Source organism: Zootoca vivipara, chromosome 5, assembly GCF_963506605.1.
Source record: "Zootoca vivipara chromosome 5, rZooViv1.1, whole genome shotgun sequence".
NCBI classification, from domain to species: Eukaryota; Metazoa; Chordata; class Lepidosauria; order Squamata; family Lacertidae; genus Zootoca; species Zootoca vivipara.
The window spans coordinates 36,368,996-36,389,517 of NC_083280.1; the positions used below are offsets into that span (position 1 = coordinate 36,368,996).

At 41.8% G+C, this 20,522-nt stretch overlaps 1 protein-coding gene across 1 annotated transcript in view; it reads left to right on the forward strand.

Moving 5' to 3' along the window:
* Window positions 1-20,522, forward strand: part of PAK2 (p21 (RAC1) activated kinase 2) — a 41,345-nt gene that overhangs the window by 2,017 nt on the left and 18,806 nt on the right. The window lies entirely within an intron of this gene.

Here is a 20,522-nt window from a genome sequence, read left to right on the forward strand (position 1 = left end):
CACTGGTATCTGCAGTTTTTGGTGAGAACTTGCCCAAAATTAGTGCCAGTGTCAGCACCACTTCTCTGCCAGCCATAGAGGTGGCAGGGTGGGTGGAGAAGTAGCAGGTATAGCTTGAACAGGGCAGGGCGGCACTTCCTTTTTTTACATATCTTTAGATGCCAAGCAAAAAAATTCCTTTTCTCCCAGCCCTTTGGCTAAGTGTTTCTCAAATTTGTGTTTCCAGCAGTTGTTGGACTACAGCTCCCATAATTCCTAGCTAGGAGGACCAGTGGTCAGGGATGATGGGAGTTGTAGTCCAACTACAGCTGGAGACACAAGTTTGAGAAACACTGGTAATTCAACGATCTATGGCCTTTTAAACTGTGGGGGTATTGTTTTTGTTTGCTACTTTGGTATGCATTTTTGTGTTTTTATATTGCAAACCGCTTTGTGATCCTAAGATGAAGAGTGGCATAGAAATTTGGCCAGCTAAGTCACACAAGAAATTAGTTCTTAAAAGGGTATTTGGCCCCCAGAAGTTTCTGAATATATGTAAACCATTTGCTATGCATATAAAAGTTTGAAAAATATATCCAGCACCTTAAATGTTACTAACAACTTCCTGATTGCCCCGACAAATCAGAGCATATTGTTTTCCAAGGCTCATTTTCCTCCAGTAGAACCTCGTGTTACGTACTGTCTTCTTTACGAATGCTTCGGGTAACGAGCACCGCTAACCCGGAAGTAGATGCTCCTTGTTGCGAACATTGCCCCGGGATGCAAGCGGAAGGTGCTGGCGGCGCGGCAGCAGTGGGAGGCCCCATTAGTGAAAGCTCGCCTCGCGTTAAGAACGGTTTCAGCTTAAGAACGGACCTTCAGAACAGATTAAGTTCGTAACTGGAGGTACCACTGTACTAGTAAACTTTCTCCATTGAGAAGACAAAGGGACAGCCTAACTTACATTGTCCATGTCTGGTAACCTCTATGTTGGATTACTGCAATGCATTATACATGCTGCTGCCTTTGAAAGGTATTCGGAAACTGCAGCTGATACTGAATTTAGTGGGCAAATCGTTGACTAGCACATATATGGTTAAACATATAGCACCAATTCTGGCATGACTCACTGACTGCCAGATAATTTCCAGGCTCAATTCAAAGTGCTAGTTTTGACCTGTAAAGCCATATGTGCTCAAGACCCCACTACCTCGAGGACCATATTTCCCCACATGAACAGGCCCAGAACCTGTGGTTATTGTCTGAAGCTCTTCTCCATGTGCTTCTTCCACGTGAGCTCTAGATCAGGGGTTGGCAACCTGCGGCCCATGGGCCACAAGCGGCTGATGGGGGGGTGTTGTTTAAATGGCCCACAAGCCGCCTCCAAACTGAGCCGCTCACTCGGCGAGTCCCTGTGCACTGCACTAGACTGGCGCGGCACGGAGCGGGGACTTACTTCTGCTGCGCCGGAAAGCACGCCTGCGCAGACACCGATGCGATCTGGCCCACGGAGCGATCTCTGCAGGAGTGAACTGGCCCAGGCGAGGTTAACCTTGCCGACCCCTGCTCTAGACGGTTGCAACAGAAGAGCAACCCTTTTCAGTGGTGGCTGCCTGCTTTTGAAATGCTTTCCCCAAAGAGAAACACCTGGTGACATCATTATTTGTTTTTAGGTGCTAAACCAAGTTTTCCTATTTAAGAATCTGGGCTTTTGGTCCTTAATTTGAAGGGTCTCAGATATTTGTGGCCTTTTTTAGCGGGGTAGGATCAGTAAGATTTGTCTTTTACACCTTGGGTTACAGACGCTTCAGGTTTCAGACTCCGCTAACCCAGAAATAGTACCCCGGGTTAAGAACTTTGCTTCAGGATGAGAACCGAAATCGTGCGGCGGTGGCAGGAGGCCCCATTAGCTAAAGTGGTACCTCAGGTTAAGAACAGTTTCAGGTTAAGAACGGACCTGCAGAACGAATTAAGTTCTTAACCCAAGGTACCACAGTATTTGTATAGATGTGTTTTTAGGCTTTTATTGGTTGCGTTATTATCGGTTTTTAATTTGGTTTATACTGTTTCTGTAAGTTGTTTTGCGTCACTTTTGTTAGGAACATAACTAATAAAAATAATACCGGTAATTTTCTTCTCAACACCTACCTACCATTGGACTTTTGGCCGTTTTACTTAATACATTTTATTGTAATGTTTTCTAAGCGCAAAAGGGGTTTGCATAAGGTTTGTTGCATTTGAAATATAAAAAACAAAAAATCTTTAAAACTCAGATTCAGTTAAATTCAACAGCCTACTAGTACAGCCTGCATAGTTTGGCCATATTCATCCTGGCTGCTGAAAGCCATGGAAATAGATGAGCATTGTGATCCCTCCAGAATTCTTGAGAGAGAGACAGTTTATGACCTCCCTCAGGAAATTATTCAAGAGTTTTGAGGTAACTGTAGTGGAAATCTTGTTTCTAGCTGCTGCTGATCTTGCTTTCTGCAATATACAGATGTGTAGGGCTCCATACAGGGTTAGAGAGTTTCTAAAGTATGCTAGATCAAAATTGTGTTCAAAACAAAATAAAAAAAATTCCTTCCAGTAGCACCTTAGAGACCAACTAAGTTTGTTATTGGTATGAGCTTTCATGCGCATGCACACTTCTTCAGATAGCATGCACAAGAAAGCTCATACCAATAGCAAACTTAGTTGGTCTCTAAGGTGCTACTGGAAGGATTTTTTTAAATTTTGTTTCGACTATGGCAGACCAACATGGCTACCTACCTGTAACCAAAATTGTGTTGTGATTCAAAGATGAGCACTGGCACCTTGGACTGGGCCCAGAAATTCACAGGCAGCTGTGCTGTTGCTAAAACAGTTAATTGTACATGTTCATCCCTCCTTACACATCAGAAGGTGAACTGTGGCATTCTGAGCCAGCTACAGTGGTACCTCGGGTTAAGAACTTAATTCATTCTGGAGGTCCGTTCTTAACTTGAAACTGCCCTTAACCTGAGGTACCACTTTAGCTAATGGGGTCTCCCGCTGCCGCCGCACCGCTGCTGTGTGATTTCTGTTCTCATCCTGAAGCAAAGTTCTTAACCCAAGGTACTATTTCTGGGTTAGTGGAATCTGTAACCTGAAGTGTCTGTAACCCAAGGTACCACTGTACCTGTTATAGAGGTAGTGGTTTCACCCCATTGAAACAGCTTAAGAGCTTGGGGGTGCTTTTGTCCCAATAAGCATGTACAGTACTGGCAATGGCCAGGAGTGACTTTTTTCAGCCACACTTGTTGAACCGGCTCCATTCTTTTCTAAAGCTGTGAGGTCAAGTCCTATTGATCTATCCTTTTGTAGATTCAAAGATTGGCAGGAAGCCAACCTAGCAGTTCGAAAGCACGTCAAAAGTGCAAGTAGATAAATAGGTACCGCTACAGCGGGAAGGTAAACAGCGTTTCCGTGTGCTGCTCTGGTTCGCCAGAAGCGGCTTTGTCATGCTGGCTACATGACCTGGAAGCTGTACGCCGGCCTCGGCCAATAACGCGAAATGAGTGCCACAACCCCAGTGTCGGTCATGACTGGACCTAATGGTCAGGGGTCCCTTTACCTTTACCCTTGTAGAAGACTCAAAAGGTATACAGTGGTACCTCGGGTTACAGATGCTTCAGGTTACAGACTCCGCTAACCCAGAAATAGTACCTCGGGTTATGAACTTTTCTTCAGGATGAGAACAGAAATCACACAGCAGCAGCGCAGCGGCAGGCCCCATTAGCTAAAGTGGTACCTCAGGTTAAGAACAAATTCAGGTTAAGAACGGACCTCCAGAACAAATTAAGTTCTTAACCCAAGGTACCACTGTATACCAACTCCCTTGTACATTGCAATTACAGTGCTCTGTAGCATCATTTTTACCTTGTCTAGATTCAGTTTCAGTTTGACTCTTTCACTTGCTCACAACTGCTAGGCACTAACTAGCTCAGGACTTATGAAGCCTCTTCCTAGACACATACCAGTAACTACTGTAGTTAAATATGTCATTGGCATACTGACGGCATCTAACTCAAAAGCTCTGGATGGTTTCTTTCTGCAGCTTCATAGAGCTGTTGAACATTATCTGGGGCTAATACTGAGCCTTGTGGAACACTGCAGGTCAGTCCTCATCTTTCTGATAAGGTCCAACCTTTCTGAGATGTCCAGCAGAACTTGTAGAGTTTATCCCTGATTACTCTTGCTTTCTCAGTCCCATTACAGAGGAGTTGGTTGGCATGCTGTAAGGTTCATCATCACTGGTGGTGAGAGAGCATTGATTAGTCTGTCTTATTGTCATGCTCTAGAATACATTTCAGTGACTGTATTGTGATGAGAAACCTATAGCCATAGTTAAGTGTTCTTTCAGCAAAACTTGTCTACCATCACTTATTTTCTCTGAGGACCTCAGAATTTCCTATCACACAGCTTGAAAATCTTTAATCTATATAATATATATTTTTAAAGAAGATCATTAGATACATCATCATCCAGTTTGTTTCCCGTTATCCCCGTTATCAGTGTTTTAGTCCCCTTCCTTGGCCTTTTTCTTGCTTGCAGGCTGTATTGGATACTTATTACATTCATAAATAACAGTTGTCAAGGCATTTGGTGTTTTAATAATTCCACATTTTTGTTAATTTTAGAACTACTGTCTGTTTTGTATTAATGTGTTTATTTTATGTCACGTTTATTTTATAAGCTGCTTGTGGGCTTTTTAATGGTGATATGATCTTAAAAGTGGGACTAGTATTTACTTGCTATTTTATGTAAGAAAATAATACCCCTGATAAAATACGTACATATCTGACTGCTCTTCCTTTTAAGGAACTCAGAACAAGGCATTCACAGTGTTGGCTGTGTTTCATGCACTTGTCAGGCCTAGATCTAAATGTTGGAGATGGAATTGGTTTATGAATAGAGCAAAATACTGTAGCCTAAGACCCATTTTTGTGTTGAAAGCTTTAATGATTAGGTGACTTAATTTATGTAGGAACGGAAGGTGAATCACATTTTTCTTTTTGCAGGCAAAATGTGCTATGCTGCTCTTATGTTTTGAGAGAAGTGAGGGGATAGTAAAATAAAGGACTCTTTCATATCCCTGCTATAAAATGCTCTTGTGAATATTATTAGACCATGCCATAGTCTTAGGGAAAGAGGCTACTTCCTTGAGTAAGCAGAATGGAGAATTCCAAGAGATCATCACATTGCTTCACTTATCATAATGTTTCATATGGGTTAAAGTGGGTAAGCTTTCCTGCACAGAAAGCGAGATATCCAATATGTGCCAGTGCAAGCAAGGTCTCCTTCCCTCTGTCCCTGCCCTCTCCCTGTCTATTCCAGAGAGCCCCCAACTCTCTAGGGCAGATTTGGTGGCATGAAGGGGTAGGGGGAGGAAGGAAAAACAAAATCTACTTTGTGCAATTACAAGTCTGTTGTGCAAACAGACTGCAACAGTTAAATTGCCTAAAATATGTGAATAGAACAGATAGATGGTATACTCTCCTGTATAACCTTTACAGGATTACCTACTGTTGCTTGCTTGTGATAATTTCCATACTGAATTTGTTTTTATATCTTCTGTAGCACCGTACCTGCTTATTTTATAATTGCCTTGCTGATGCTGTGAAAAAGATTAGTTGGTTATCAAGCACTGATTCTTTATGACACTGGTTTCTAAATTTTGAGACTGGATTGTCTGCTGAAGACCCACATCTTCCCTCCCACCCCCTGAATTATTGTGATAATGGTTTATCTTGTTGTGCTGGTTAAGTATGTTATTGAACAAGTGTCTAATTGCCTTAATTTCTTGCTAGTAAATTAGGGATGTAAGTAACTTGAGTTCTTTTGAAGTTTAATTGCATGTCTGTAACTTGTGAGTGGGAGACATGATGAAATGAATTGGTAAAATAATTTTAAAATAATCTGAACTGCTCCTATATCTCAGTGAGATTAGGTGACTATTGGTGTGGCATTGCCATGTAATGTTGATGTTATTATATTTATTATTTAATCAGAAACAATGCCGTATTGTTTCCAGGCAACTTGCAATCAAGTTTAAAACAAAGGTGTTATTTTTAACCATTTTCTATCAACATTTAACAACAAATCATCACATAATTATCAACAACCTGGAGTGACATTAACATACAGTCTTGACGCAGCTGGATCATAGTCCATCAAATACCCGGGAGATTCTTATTTTAAGTGATTGTTTCCTAGTGATGGGAATTTGACTTATCAAAAGGTATTTAGTTAACTGACTGGTCAAATAATAAAGTATTTGTTTATGACATTTATATCCTACCTTTCCTCCAAGGAGCTTAAGGTGGCACACATGATTCTCTCCCTCTTCATTTTATCCTCACAACAATGCTGTGAGGTAGATTAGTCTGAGAGACACTGACATGCTCAAAGTCAGCCAGAGAGCTTCAGAGCTGAGTTTGGATTTGAACCCTGGTCTCCCAGGCCATAGTCCAACATTCTAATCATTGCCCCACACTGACTCTCATTCTTAGTTTTATTACATTTTAAATGGGTCCTTTCCTTGCCCAATTCTAGGTGCTCAGTGTAGTATACATTTCTCTCTCCTTGCCTTTCACCCATTTGATCTTTGGAACAATTCTGAGGTAGGTTGGACTGAGTGTATGTGACCAGCTTAATTTCACCTAGTAAACCTCATAGCTAAGGAAGGAATTCAACCTGGGTGCCTTTGGTCCTAGTCTGACTATCTACCACCTAGGCAGGGACCTCTGCAACTGATGCATGCTTGTGTTCCATTTTAGAGATGCCTACAGTTATAGCAGGTAGCTAGAGGGAGATGTTCTGCTGCATTACTGGGTTTCCCCCACTGCTGCAGGGCTGGGGGTAAAGCTGTCTTCACTCCTTCCCTTGTTAACAAATGACAGCATAATTGTTTTTTTAAAAGAATAATAAGCTGCCCTCTACTTTGTGACAGTCTTGGAATATTTGACAACTAGTATCATGAAGCCCGTTAAAATAATGGGTGCTAGAGCAGACCTGTTGCTCTAGCAACCTCGGGGACATGTGCAGAGCTGATGAAGCGGCGGGTCTGCACTCCAAGTCCCAACGGATAGAACTGACCCGATGGGGTGGGAGTTAGGAGAAGACCTCGCTTTCTTTCCTCCTCCACCGAGGCCAGCAAGCGGTCCTACGAATTCCCTTCCCGGACCTCCTTCCTCAACCCGGCTTGAGCGCCGCAGCGGCCTGCCCGCCTCATTCTCTCTCCCACCGGCGTCGCTCCTCGCGCAAATGAGCCACCGCGCCGCGCCCTGAAGAGGCCGGGCCCGCCTCTCTCGTCAGGGTCTACAAAGAAGCAGCAGCAGTGCCCGGCGAAGGGGAACGGGCGGTCCTCGTGCCCGCCTCGCCGCCTCAGCCTGGCTCGTCTCCCTGCCGGGCCGAGCGGGCGCCAAGCTCCCCTCTCCGAAGTGTCTCTGCGCTCCAAGACCCAATGGCTGTCCGTGGGGCACATGTGCAGTAGCGCAATCCTACGGACACACGGACTGGACGCAGAGACACTTGGATATTATTATATAGGATACTTGACCACAATCAGATAACAGGCGATCAGTGGACAATATTTGACCAATCAGTTGACTTGTTATGTGAAATTAAATAGGGCACAATACAGTAGTTTAATCATCAGTAGCTGATTTAGTCACAAGTGCTACTTCGGGTATGCTTCAGAGGAAGCCACAGGCAAGAAGAAACCTGAAACCAGGAAAATTATTTCACAACTGCCTGCAATAGACATCCTCCTGAAATAGCTACTATTAAGCAGGAAGCATAGACAGTTTATTCCCTTACATCCACTTGTGCTTTTTAACATTAACTCTTTTACTTCTGTATTAACATCTGTGTGCTTTATTTTTATTTAAACATATTGTAAAAATCTATGTTAATGCCATTCTGCTAAGGAAGTAGCAGGGTGTGTGGGTGTGGGTGTTTTAAAGAAGCACCAGCCTTGTACCATCCAGCCATTGCTAAAGTGCACCCCCCCCTACAGCATTCTCCCGCTTTTCTCTCTTTAGTTTACACAGTTCTGTTGCTTCATCATGGCCAGTCCTACCATTAGACAGAGAGAGGCAGCCTTCTTAGGTGGCAGTTGCTGGGGTGAGTGGTTAGTAGCAGTGCAGTGCAGGAGAACAGAGGTGTGAGTGTCACCTGGCATGCTCTGCACCCACTACTAAGCTAGCCTGCTGCTCTCATTGTGGTGGAGAATGCTGACCTGTCACCAGTGCTGAAGTAAGCTTCAGCTACCAGTCCAGTTGACTTCAGTATATGGGATGCGGGTGTGGGGGAGGATCCATCTTGTCCTTCACCTCAGGCAGCAAAATTTCTTGGACCGGCCCTAGGTTTCCCTCTGGTTACATCATTCTGAAGCACTTCTGAATGTTGGCATGATGGTTGTGTCATCTTACCTGCTGATTAGTAACATATATTGCAGGATACAGTAGCAGTAGCAGAAATGGCATTCAAAGCTACTTTGATAATATGTTTGTATCCTGCTCCATCTCAGGGGCCTTGGACAAGTAATATGTTAAGCTTGATGGATAGCTCAGTTGGTTGAGCATGTCTACGATGTTGGCGTAAGGATCAGGCTGGCCTCTTGGACGTGTTGGTCCCAGCCTGTCTGAGGCTTTGTGCGTCATTGCCAGCATGTTGAGTTGAACATGGAGTAGGCTAAAGTTTCCAAAATATTATCGAGGATAGTCCTTCATAAAGTTCAGTATTCTTTATGAAGGTATGAGCAATGGCTGCTTGGTGTCCACCTGAGAGAAAAAGCTTTGGCCATCTCAACAAGTAGAGCTTCTCACAAGGACAGCTACTACAAAATAATCCTAGCCACAAAGTTCATCAGTGTTGCTTGCATCCCCACCCCTCTGGGGAGAGGTCAGCCAAATTGCTGAAGAGAGTCTAGGATGTTGGATGTTCTCATAGTTTAAATGATTGGCTTTTCATTTTAGGTCTTCATAATTAAATTCTTTTTACATGTGCTGTGTCTTTATTTTGTTGAACAAGATTTACATGCTGCTTTGTTGACAGATTGGCTTATAGAAAACATTATTTAATGAAAAGTAATCATCACCTCAATTTAACAGCGTGTTCATGCTTGTGGTTTATTTGGTGTACAGAAAGATCCTAGCAGTATGGATCTGATAATTTGGCAAATCTGAATTTTTAGTAGGCATATTGTAAAACACATACCTTAAGAAAACTGTGCACTTTTGTAAAGGTGTTGAAGTTTTGAAAGTAAGTAGCTGCTCACCGTTTCTGTAAATTCAGAAAATTCCTTTACAGGAAGTTCCTGTAAATTCTAAGGGTAGTATTGGGGAACAGGTGGTTCTCTGGTGTAGGAAGGAGATAAATCTTATGTGTCTGTAATAGTAGAAGTACCGTAATTCTTGCCTTACTACTGATGACTGAGAGCTTTGTCTTAAGTGTTTCCATAAAGAATATTATGGCCTTTTGGTAGCTGTAGCATGGGGGAGAAGTCACCTCTCTTTTTCATTGTCGTCTTGGGTTGCTTCTTACTGTGTAATAATAATAATGTTTCCCTTTCTAGTTGTATATCAAACATCAGTCTTATGTTACTGTATACAGGTTAAGTACTAATTATCTAGTGTCTGGAGCCATTGTAACTAGCTCATATTTATCTTAAGCCTTCTAAATACAGTGCCTTTCAGACATGAGCAACAAAATATCTGCAGTTAAATCTCAAGAGTTAAGCAGTAATTTTATAAAGATGAAAGACTTAGAAGGGCATAAAATAAGGATAGATCATAAGTTAAATAATCTCCAGATGATTCATTTACTACTTGGAAACCTTGGTAGAATTCTGTTAAGGCACTTGATTGAAATATGATTTTGGAGGAGTGCTTAAAATTCCTTTTTATCTATTACTTAAAATACTGAAGAAGTTTAGTTTACAATTGCTTGAATAATAGTGGATGGTGTATTTTGCAAGATGACTAGTTTCTCTTGGCTTTGCATACTTGCATCAACCTCATGTGTTTAAAACAGCAGCAACAAAGGGCTGTATTCAAATAACAGAGGACTGACTCAATGGACTTTGGTCCACAGAACAGAGCTTTTTCTTCTTCTTCTCTAGGGTTGGGGACCCTCCAGAACAGATTTTGGGGGCATACAGGGGAAGGGGAGGAAATGGAAGTCTCGTTGTGCCAGTGGATGCAACCCAAAATAGGCCAAATAAAGAGTTGCTATGATAAATCTTGTCATAGAAGCTTGGACATTACCTTGAGTCAACAGTAAATATAATTGTCTTAAAATTGACTCCTGCCGGAATCATGGGAACTATTCTGCAGGCTGGAAATAACGCTCTGCGTGTAATATGCTGACACCTTTTAAATTCCAGTATGGTGTAGTGGTTAAGAGTGGTAGTTCCATAATCTGGTGAACCGGGTTTGCGTGCACACATGCAGCTGCTGGGTGACCTTGGGCTAGTCACACTTCTTTGAAGTCTCTCAGCCTCACTCACCTCACAGAGTGTTTGTTGTGGGGAAGGAAGGGAAAGGAGAATGCTAGCTGCTTTGAGACTCCTTCGGATAGTGATAAAGTGGGATATCAAATCCAAACTTTTCTTCTTCCACCTTGAGGCACCTAAGTTGGGAATACGAAATGGAAGTGCTGTTCTAGCTACTGTAATTTGTTCTGGCTTCTGTTGAACAGTTGTGATGGTCCTGAAGTGAACATATAGGGGATGCTTCCCCCCTCCCCAAAGCTGATCTTGCTTTATCCACTATGTAGAGCAAAAGAGACATACAGGCAACTCCCCATTTGCGCAGGGGTTGCATTCTGGCTCATAGTGTACCTTTTAGCACCTTATGAACTAAGAAGCTTATTGTATCACAAACCTTTATGATATATTGTTTGCAGGGGTATGTATATATGTGTACATATGGGTCATAGAGAAGAAAATGTAAATAGCAAGTGACAATACCTGCCAACAATGCTTACTACTATCAATATATGAGAAACAAGTCATTGTTTATAGAAAAGAGTAACAGTTTATGATTATATCATTCATGGCAGTTATCAGTGGGAGAACATTTTGCTCCCAGGATGCTCTATTGCTGACCTAAACATTGCTGTTCTTCAACAGGGAGTATGAGTCACAATACCTGATTGGGACAATGTTTGTTACATGAATCTGTGGTACACCACACCCCCCCCCCCCATTTCTAGGCTGTTGAAATACCGTATGTGATTTAGTGTTTGTTTACATTTTGGTGGAAAATATATATTTTCTGGAAGTCCTCTATTGGAGTGTTACAGTCTCTGACAAACCTATGTATGTCTATTCAATAGTAGAGTCATTGATATCCATGTATTTACCGTACATCCCAGCCTCTTGCATCCCAGCCTCTTGCAGCCTCTCCAGCACAATGGTGGGGAGTTCTTTATTGTTCTTGACCCATCTTTTTTTTAGAATGTTAGTGCTTGCTTAGGCTTAGCCTGTGTGGTGCATGCCATATAATACACAATCAACCAGATATTCTGTTGTGGCTGTCTAATTGTGAGATGTTGTAATTAGTGTCTGTATGCCTAATCAGTGCTGCCATGCTTTGTGCAAAAGTTCAGCTCTATTTTGCTTTTGAAATGGCTTGCAGTAAATCACTTCCTGTTTTTAACATGACTATAAAGTACAAAAGAGGATTTCCTCTTACACCATGGACAAGCTTAGTAAAGGACATCTTTAGTTCTGCATTCATAAAGCAAGGGTTCCAATTTGTCAAAAGTCAAGACAAATGCTGTAAGGCTCCTGTTTTAATAAAAGGAGACTGGTGTACCACACACCTTCATATCTCAAACCTAGCAGCTGAAAGGGAAACACTTTTTCAGTTTGGCTTGTTTCATGCAGGGCTTTTTAAAGGTTTTTTTAAAAAATAAATAAATAAGCATAGTACTCTTAAAGAAACCAGAGTGTAGACCAGGCACCCCCAAACTTCGGCCCTCCAGATGTTTTGGACTACAATTCCCATCTTCCCCAACCACTGGTCCTCTTAGCTAGGGATCATGGGAGTTGTAGGCCAAAACATCTGGAGGGCTGCAGTTTGGGGATGCCTGGTGTAGACAACCAGGAAGCAGAAGTTGCTGTTTCTCCCAGTGCACTATTAGACAGTGAAAGTGGAGTTTGGAGAGAGATTATGGTACTTATGGTAACTATCTTTGCTGAAAAGAAAGGAGTTAGCTCTCCATACAGCTTCAAGTGAAAGAAGTAAATAATGCACTCTTAATGTAGCAGCTGCACAAACCTCCTTAGGGGAGAACTGCTTGCACTTTAAAAGTTCATTAATTTAAGAAACATAATTCTTTTTAATTATGTTTAATTATGTTTAATTATGTCCCTTAATTTTTAAGGGACCCAGGTGGCGCTGTGGGTTAAACCACTGAGCCTAGGGCTTGCTGATCAGAAGGTCAGCGGTTCAAATCCCTGTGACGGGGTGAGCTCCTGTTGCTCGGTCCCAGCTCCTGCCAACCTAGCAGTTCGAAAGCACGTCATAATGCAAGTAGATAAATAGGAACTGCTACAGCGGGAAGGTAAACAACGTTTCCGTGTGCTGCTCTGGTTCGCCAGAAGTGGCTTTGTCATGCTGGCCACATGACCTGGAAGCTGTACGCCGGCTCCCTCGGCCAATAATGCGAGATGCGTGCGCAACCCCAGTGTCGGTCATGACTGGACCTAATGGTCAGGGGTCCCTTTACCTTTACCTTTAATTCTTTTTTATACTGGACCACATTAAGTGTTCTTGTGCCCATATTTAAGTAGCCAAAACCCATGCACGAGAGATGGGTTCAGCATTACCCCAATGTTTTCATGTTCTTGAAAGCTGTAGGAGGAGTATAAAAAGTGGTGGGTGGTGGGACTCAAAACAGTCACATAAGAACTTAATGCCATGAAATCTTGTGATACGGAGCAGGGCTGAAATGGTAACTGGATAGAAGGGGAAATTGAATAGAGTAGTGGCAAGGAAACGAGAAAATAAACAGATATGAAAAAAGTGGAAAATGCCATCTCATTGTAGATCACTCACTTTCTGGTTGAGACGGAGAGATTATTTTAAAATATCCCCAGAGACATAGCTCATAGAGTTCAGTGGAGAAACTGAAAGACACGTGTAGCTGGAATTGGTCACATGTGTGCTCACCTCTATAGAAACCTCTAAAATGGAGGAGAAGAGGGTAAGCTGCCTATGAGAACTGGGCAAACTGGAGTTCTCATAGGCCATTATACTTCAGCATTTAATGCTTTTGGTTCAGGTTTTCTTGTCATTTTCCTTGCTCTGTGCATAGTTATTGAAGAGGGAAGAACCCATTTGAGTTAGGGTTACTTTGCTGTTTTCACTTCACCTGCAAAGGCGCTCTTCTCCATTGTTTCTCGAGACTGATGGATGCCAACAACTTTATCTGCTGTTAAGATTTTTGGTACTTCATGAAAACTGGTTTTCTCCATATTCTTTCAAAAAGGGGGGGAAGTAGGTACCCATTACAAACAGAGTTTAGTTGGAACCCTGGAATATATCTGGAATATGGTGTTGTGAAATTGGTTAATGTTGTTGAAATTCTCTGAACTTGTTTTTGGAGCAGAGATGCACATAGAATAACTTTCTAACTTGGATTCATATGTGCCTTCACTGTGTTCCTAGTGAGAGCATCTCTGTTCTGTATTATTATGGAACCTGGGACCATTCTGTTTCCATCTGAAATAAGAGCTTGCCTGTGAATAATCACTTAAGCAGTGACTAATAGATACTCGAGCAGTGACTAACAGAGAAGCTGAAAACTAGAGTTCCTGAAATAGTCTGCTAGTTTTCTTGCATAAGGTAAATGACAATACAGAACAGCTACCGGTACTTGCTGCTGTCCTTTAGGTGGGCAGTTAGGGGAGTTTTGTTCTGCCAGAGCCTTAAGGTTTGTTGACTTGATCTAATTGCAGTTTTGTTTATTTGAACAATTATGGCTTGAATATTCTTCTTGAGGTATATTACAGAACTGTTTTTCTGTTGTAAAAATATGTGGAAGCTCTTTTTTAGAGCCAAAGGGGATGTTAAATAAATGTTTTTACTGTATACATTTATACAATAATATTGAATAGGAGGAGCAATCCTCTTTCTTTCTACAGCTTTTTCCCCAGAATCATAGATCAGATTCGCCTTTGACTCTGTGTAGTTGGATAGTCCCCCTTTATGTGTATGTTTTTAAGGGAATGTGGTGAAAAGAATGCCTGTATATTTTATACTTGACAAGGCCCATATCTTTATTGATCTCCGGTACATGTATTGGAAGTGCTGAAAGCTAAATGAGAATCTCCCTTAAATGTAAACTTGGTTTCCGTGTAAGTTACTCTACGCAGTTTGTTCATCTAATTTCACAGGAGTGAACATTGCTTTAATTAATCCTGGATGCTTCTTTTTAGCCTCTGGTTATGTCACTACAAATTGCATATGCTTTGCTAAGTCAATATCTCAAGTTTAACAAGACTGTCTGATAACTTTGTTCAAAGCAGGTCAGGTTTCTGCCTTGTCTAGGTTCATTGTAAATGGGTTCTCAAAAAATAAAGTTGGAATGGAAATATAATTCTAGGTTGACATGGTTGGTTTTAGAGGGTTCCATGGGCTCAAACGCTCCCTTTCCTTCTCTACAAATTACCACTCGCTTTTCTGATTACTGTTAACTACCATTTGCTATTTCACTGCAGGCTCAAAGCCAAGTGAGAAATACAGTGCCATATTGGGTATAAAGTATGTGAGTGACTCTCTTTCTGTTAAAACGTTTAGTGCACTTTGTTTCAATGTCTGTTTGCTCTGGTCACTGGATAATTACTTTGTAAATTACAGGACTGCTGCTGTTACTATAACCCAGTTTATAGTGTGACTCTTCAGCACAAAACATGTCTGGAAGCTATGGATAGTTGCACAATTCTGAACAGATTAAATTTGAATCCAGACAGGTTGGAGTGATGCTAATTAGATCTCCTTGTATCCTTAAGGGAGAAGGTTTGAGGTCAATGGAGGAACAATTATTCCATCAAAACATATACGGAATCTGGGAGCCTTGTTTGATTTTGCCCCGTGTTTTGGTTAGCATGGTCAAGTTCAGAATCAAAATGTCTCTCATTGTTGGATAAAAGCAGAAACTATTTCTCTAACGCCAGCTGAGCCACAACTGATTTGGAGAAATCCCTGATACATTGTCTCTACTTGCTGATTTGAAGAAGGTCCTCATTGTGTTCCTTCCTCCTTGTTGGTACTGTGTGCATGTGCTACAGCACGGAAGCATGTGTCTCCCTTTGGCCAGGCAGACACATGTCCCTGAAATGGCCAGGCAGTATTGGTGTATCTTGCAGCTAGCTAGGACTTCTCTTACTGGGGTAGGAGAGCTGAAAATAATGCCAATATATTTCACAACTGGCACCAATGTACTCCCTTTGGTTTCAGATAGTACATGGGTACACAAGTAAAAAAAAGCCTGGGGCTTAGTTTGGTCAGAATCGAGTACAGTGGTACCTCTTGGTTAAGAACTTAATTAGTTCCGGAGGTCTGTTCTTAACCTGAAACTGTTCTTAACCTGAGGTACCACTTTAGCTAATGGGGGCTCCTGCTGCCGCTGCACCGCCGGAGCATGATTTCTGATCTCATCCTAAAGAAAAGTTCTTAACCCAAGGTACTATTTCTGGGTTAGCGTTTGTAACCTGAAGTGTTTGTAACCCGAGGTACCACTGTATAAAGGTAAAGGGACCCCTGACCATTAGGTCCCGTCGTGACTGACTCTGGGGTTGCGGCGCTCATCTCGCGTTATTGGCCAAGGGAGCTGGCGTACAGCTTCCAGGTCATGTGGCCAGCATGACTAAGCCGCTTCTGGCAAACCAGAGCAGCACACGGAAACGCTGTTTACCTTCCCGCTTGGAGCAGTACCTATTTATCTACTTGCACTTTGATGTGCTTTCGAACTGCTAGGTTGGCAGGAGCTGGGACTGAGCAACGGGAGCTCACCCTATCACGGGGATTCAAACCACCGACCTTCTGATCAGCAAGCCCTGGCTCTGTGGTTTAACCCACAGCGCCACCTGTGTCCCTGTATACACTTCCAGAATTAATGCTAAATACATTACTTCTAGTAAATGAGCCACCATAGCTGCAAGAGGGCCATGAAAATTTGTGTCCTGAGCTTTTAAGACTCCTCTATCCATGTACTATCTGAAACCCAAGGGTTGCATTGGTTGCCAGATGTGATTCCACCCCCCAAGCTCTCCTACCCCACTATTCCAACACAGCCTGAGAAGGACCACCCTCAGGTTTCTGAAACAAAAAGGCCTCTGCAGCATCCCCTTGCTTTGTATTGAGAGGAACACCTGCCAGATTCCTTTGTGAAGTGACGGCTGGACCATGCCTGGTGAGGATGCCTTGAAGCAGCAATAATATGACTGTGGGAGGATCTGGCTGCTAAGCATCTTGGTAAGAGGAGGATCAGGCTCTCCACATTGAATAAATTGGTAGTCCTTGGTGTAAATTAAAGCATATTGTGGTGGGTGGCTGTTTGTTCCTGCACCAAACTGGGCAAATATACCTCTGATGTTGCCTACTCTAAACTTTAGAATGATGTTTTCATCCTGTGAGTCATTAAAATGTAGTATATAGGTTGTCTTACTTCCTGTAGGGCTGCAATGTTTAATCAGTTAATTGGTTAGTTAAAAAACAACTAGAGAAATGCTGTCAAGTAAACAAATACAGTCGTACCTTAGAAGTCGAACAGCCTAACGTGGAAGTGACTTTTCCGTTTTTCGAACGTTTTAGAAGCCGAACATCTGATGGGGCTTCCACGGCTTCTGATTGGCTGCAGGAGCTTCCTGCAGCAAATCAGAAACCGTGCTTTGGTTTTTGAATGTTTTGGAAGTTGAATGGACTTCCGGAACCGATTCCGTTTTGACTTCCAAGGTACAACTATAGTGCTTTTTTATTTTTAACAAATACTTATAAAAGCTGCAGGTGGCAAACATCTTAAAAAGTATTCTCCCTTTCCTTTAAAATAAGAGGTAATATTTTTTTTTAAAGATTCCTGCTTTGCTACTCACACATTTCTTCCAGAAATGGAAGAAAATATGCTTCTTGCTTTTTCTACAATTCATTACAATTAATCAGTTAATATTTATTTATAATCAGATACCGCTCTTAACTTTCTGCTTTTCAGGTAGGTAACAATTCAACAGGGCAGTTGTAAGCTGCATCATATTAAATCTACTGGAGAGACATTGAGAGGAAAGGAACCATAGGAGTTCTTAAGTTGTACATCATTTGCTAAAGAACTGTTACGGGTTTGCATTAAAATAGAAAGAAAGATGATGCTAAGCAAGTATCATTATTCAGTAAATCCTCACCAGTGTCAGTAACAAAGAAATACCTTTCCTGCTCTAAGCCAGAGTGCCTTTTAAGTAGCTCAGAACTTCATATCAAGTAACCTTTCATCTTGGCTCTTTGCTGGTTGAGATGGGAGGAGTGGAATGGAATTGCTAAAAGGTGTGTGGCCTGGGGGGGGGGGGCACAAGCTGCTCCTTTGTTAACAGGAAAGCTGAGGCTGTAGTCCTGTTATATACTCCCATTGAGCTCAGTGGGACTAACTTCAGAGTAGACATGCCTAAATTGCATTTCAGTTGCACGCTTAACAAATGCTAAGTTGAACACAGAATTTAAATGTGTTTTAGTCATGACACTTCTTATTTGGGGACCTTTTAAGGCGCTTAAATCTGTCCCGACTCCTCTAGACAGCGAATAAACAAAATCTGATATGTTTATGACAGTTAAGCTTCTGGCATAGACAGAATTAGGTGGTGTGGTGGGATGGAATGATCAGTGAACTAAATGTTTTATAGTCCAGCTTCTGTGGAAAGAAGTGAGAATAGATTGAAGTTAAAGCTGCATATGGGTCAGTCCAAAGAGCAGGGTGACTGGAGGAAGAAGGGGGGAAATAGGCAGTGGACTGAAAAGCAGGAATTTGAGCAAACATGGGTTGGCAGAACTGTGTGGTTAACTAGAAGGACCTGGGCAAAACTATAAATAGGGCCTAAAGTCAGGAGGGGTGAAGCAGGAGTTGCAAGCAAGGTGGATTGATTAATGGATTTAAACCAGTGCAGTTTTAAATAAATGAAAATAAAGTCTAATGGTTACTGGCAGACTACAGCAAGTGTTTTTCATCCAATGAAGATGAATTGCCTATGTTTAGTAGGTAGAATGTAACTACCCACATTTGAGAAATGATCAAATTAGTTCTTCATTTACATAGAAAAGGTCCTTTAACCCAATGGCCTGGTTCATGCTTCAAATTAAACCATAGTTAAAATAAGCTGTGGTCTAATGTGAGCGAGCAACATGCTGGTGCACACTACAGAATAACAGGCAATTAGCTTAATCCTGTTGTGCTGCTGAGAAATGTCAACTGGATTCAGGCTCATGGTTGGTTTTTCTCCAAATAAATCAGAACAGAAGCCAATGTTTGGTGTTTGGTTTAAAGTTTGTAGTTTGGAGGAAACAAATTGCAAACCTAAGTAGCATGATTCAACAAGCCAGACCATAGCTTATTTTCCAGGAGTGTAACAGGAAGAGGGGAAGAGCAGAGCAGTTGCAATTTCTGCTGTGTGGGACAGCGTGCAGCTCATTCACATTAAACCATAGCTGAAAAGCTAGTTTTCAATGTGGTATGTGAACAAATTCAATGTACTGATTCAGTTTAGAGAGGTACTGCAAGGTTAACATGCTTATATTAACTTAATATTTGTAGAAACCTACATAGTTAAATGTGATTTGAAATCTTTCTTTTTACAAAATCATTATTTTTATCCTTACTGTAGGTAAAGGGAGTTTGTAGGGGTGCGGAGTCTCGGTCAGAGGGGCTATAGTTTTGCTGCATCCAGACTCGTGACAGGGGAAATATGCCAGTTGTCTGCATCTATTGTTGCTGATGGCAGGGTGGTTTCAGAGTGCTGAATTTCATTCACATTGATTTGAACTTGCCTGCTAACTATTTGGTTGCAGGAATTAAGTAACCTTTCTAATCAGAATAGTCTTGTTTGATGGAGTAGTAATTATTTGTGCACCTGTGACTTCCATTAGGCAGTTTAATGAAATAACGAGCCCCATGACAGCAAGGGAGATTCTATATTTGAAACAAACATTTTAGAATAGTGACCCAAATGCTGGAAACAGCTTTCAAATTACCTGTCACCTTCATCTGAGAGTGTTTGAAACATTTAAACATATATACACATTTATTTTGCATCCAGCCTGATGTTCATTTAGCAAGATATTTTTTTTTTAAAAAAACAAAAGAATAAGAAGATTTCATGAGCTATGTTAATTGGAATTGGGTGACAGAGCACCTTTCCTTGTTGGAGGGGTTAAGTTACATCCACCCGAAACAAAGCACTGGAAAACCATCACCAAGCAAATAGAAAGAGACTTAATTGCAAGCCATTTCCTAGGCTCTTTTCATTTCTGTTTGCTTCACAGAGTCTACTGCCTTATTACCTTTTTGCTGCAGAATGATCAAAGTTGTGTGTTTCTACTCACTGCTGTTTTGCAAAATTATGGGAGGATTGCAGGTATGAAGTGCTGCAGTGAGAAATACCTCTATTGCCCAAAAAATGTGGTACCCAAATTTTGTATCACGTGTCAATAATCTCTTTGGGAGGTTACAACATACAGAATAAAATCTAGATTCTGTTCTCTCTCTCTCTCTCTCTCTGTGTGTGTGTGTGTGTGTGTGTGTGTGTGTTGTGTGATGCGTCTTTAAAGTTGATGCTTTTGTGGTGCTGAAAGAACTCAAAGGCAGTTCCTTCTCTTTCTGTGGCTTTGTGGGAAGTGATGTTAGTATGAAAATGGCATTCTTTATTAAGGTGCCGCCAGGAAAATAATGTTAAAATTTCAGAAGTGTAGGTGGAAGGGCTGGTGAGTCAAGATGAAAGGGAAGAAAACCCGCTTCAGGTGTATACTTTGCTCAGTTGGCAGCAAAAGGCATAGAAATTTAAGTGTAAAACGTATTTGACAGTAGTAGATGTGAGGGCATGTGACAGTGGCAGAAGGACTTGAACAGTCAACATTTTCCAAACAAGCAGCACTAGCAGAATTGGTAAAAGATCAAGGTGATGTCTTGCTTCAGTGCCCCCCCCTAAAACACTGTGACTGGAGAACCCTGATAAAATAAGTACAGTACTAGAACTGTCAGTCACAGAGATCTCTCCCCCACTCCCATCCCGCTCTGCCCAAGTATTTTTCTTACGAGCAAACATGGCTATAAATATTTCACTTTTTGCAGGTGTACTATCTGCAGTGCTTTTTTCAATGTCTGCATTTCCAAGATGCCCCAGATTCCTTCAGAGGTCCCTGATTTGGTTTAAGATGCCTCAGGAAGATACTACTTCCCTGAATCTGTCTTGAAACACCATGCTTCTGTTCAGGTGTTCATTCGAATCTGTTGCACATGTCTAATAAGATCTCTTT